Here is a 1,810-nt window from a genome sequence, read left to right as displayed (position 1 = left end):
GATACTGTGAAGGACAATAACATCGAAGGAGGCACTTTAGCCTGTTGTGGCTGCACTTGTCCAACACAACTGCTTAACGACCTGAATCAAGTTTTCCATCGTTTAGCTGTTTTGGCATCACAAATTAACATCTCAATTTTTTTTAAGTTTAGAACGATTTCTGCCTCTCTGACCCTTTCCGCAAATCTACTCAAACCTTTCTGCCTTTTCCCGAAGTCTCCTGGCCCCAGGGTTCGAACTCTCCATCAATAAGAAACGCTTCTTTAAGTCTATCCTATCCATATCCCTCAGTATTTTGTACATCTCAGTCATGTCTTCTCCAATCTCCTCTACTCGGCGATTAACAACCCCAATCTGTCCAATCTCTCTTCACAACTGAAACTCTTCAGCCCAGACAATATCCCAGTGAAGCTCTCCTGCAATATTCCTAGTGTGATCACATCCATGCATTATTCTGAATTGCAGAACTGCACACATTAGTCCAGCTAGAGCCGAATGAACGTTTTTTTACGATTCTGATACAGTATGAGGGCGTCTCTGGCTCCGCACTATTTATTGCTATCCCTAATTACACAGTGGGCAGTTGAGACTCAACCATATTTTAGTGAGTCTGGAGTCACATGGAGGCGTGAGCAGGTAAGAATGGCAGTTTCATTCCTTAAAGGACTTCAGATGGTTTGTTTTTTCAACAATTGAACATGGATATATAGGAGTTATTAGATTCGTAATTCCAGATATTTATTGAATCCCAATTCTATCACCTAGCATGGTGGGAGTCAAACCAGGTTGCCTGGTGTCTGAATTAACAGTTCAGTGGTGAGTGGTAATAGCGCTCGGCAATTGCAGAAAAGCAATGAAAGTGATCTTATCCATTGAAGTCGCTTTTCCCCGATACTGTCCTGTGCCATTTTCCTGAGCGTGACCCCCGCCAATAATATCTGGTCTATGTCGGTAAAAGCTGCTACATGTGTAGTGATCTCACAACAGTGGAAACCAAATGGATCAATAGGTCTGCAGGTCCCGATGGTCGGGTTGGGGCACGTTCACTCAGCAACAGTGACTGCAGCCACACAGACTGATCGTTATCAATGTGAGAGTCTGTATTAGATTCTGCAATGCCTTAGTGAAATAGGAAATGACTCCACAAACACATGATGAAAGAGCAGAGCTCCGAAAGCTAGTGTTTCAGTTAAACCTGGATGACGTTAACCTGGTGTTGGGTGATTTTAAACTTTATACTCCATAATCCAACACCGGCATCTCCAAATTAATGAACTGGGGGTATGGGATGGAAAGTTCGGTTAGTGATCATAGGAGGGAAGAAATCTCTGAGAACGGGTGGATTTGAATTCTGACATATGAAACACCGTGATGTGAGCGGCCAGAACTTGAAGGAAAAAAAAACATCAACTTGAAGAAAATCACCACGTTAAAACAACTGCTGCCTTTGTGTTTCACAAATGACTGGAACACATAGAGCAATTAATGCCGTGACTCGGATTCGAACCAAGGTTACTGCGGCCACAACGCAGAGTACTAACCATTATACGATCATGGCACCCCACAGACAAACACGCTAACCGACAGCAGTAAGTACAGTATCATAAGAAATGTTAGGCAGAACACCAAATGCACAATATCAGGGTTCAGCGAACCGTGGCAGAAATGTGGGAACTCAGAATGGGCTGACCCTTTAACATCAGTGCCCACATTCCATCATTAATGTGCTGAAGGCTGAGATAAATAGATTTCTCCAAAACATCAAAGACTCCGGGGTACAGTTCAGATATTGTTATCTGCACATCCACCA

General features: G+C 43.2%; 1 non-coding gene across 1 annotated transcript; it reads right to left on the bottom strand.

Annotated features, from left to right (window-relative positions):
- Positions 1 to 1,486: 1,486 nt before the first annotated feature.
- trnah-gug lies at positions 1,487 to 1,558 on the bottom strand. The gene has a single exon. It is a non-coding gene; the product is annotated as a tRNA-His (tRNA).
- Between the last annotated feature and the right edge of the window lie 252 nt (positions 1,559 to 1,810).

Source organism: Chiloscyllium plagiosum, unplaced genomic scaffold (assembly GCF_004010195.1).
Source record: "Chiloscyllium plagiosum isolate BGI_BamShark_2017 unplaced genomic scaffold, ASM401019v2 scaf_63825, whole genome shotgun sequence".
Lineage (NCBI taxonomy): Eukaryota > Metazoa > Chordata > Chondrichthyes > Orectolobiformes > Hemiscylliidae > Chiloscyllium > Chiloscyllium plagiosum.
Note: the sequence above shows the minus strand (reverse complement) of the source record. Positions and strands in the feature narration are given on the sequence as shown.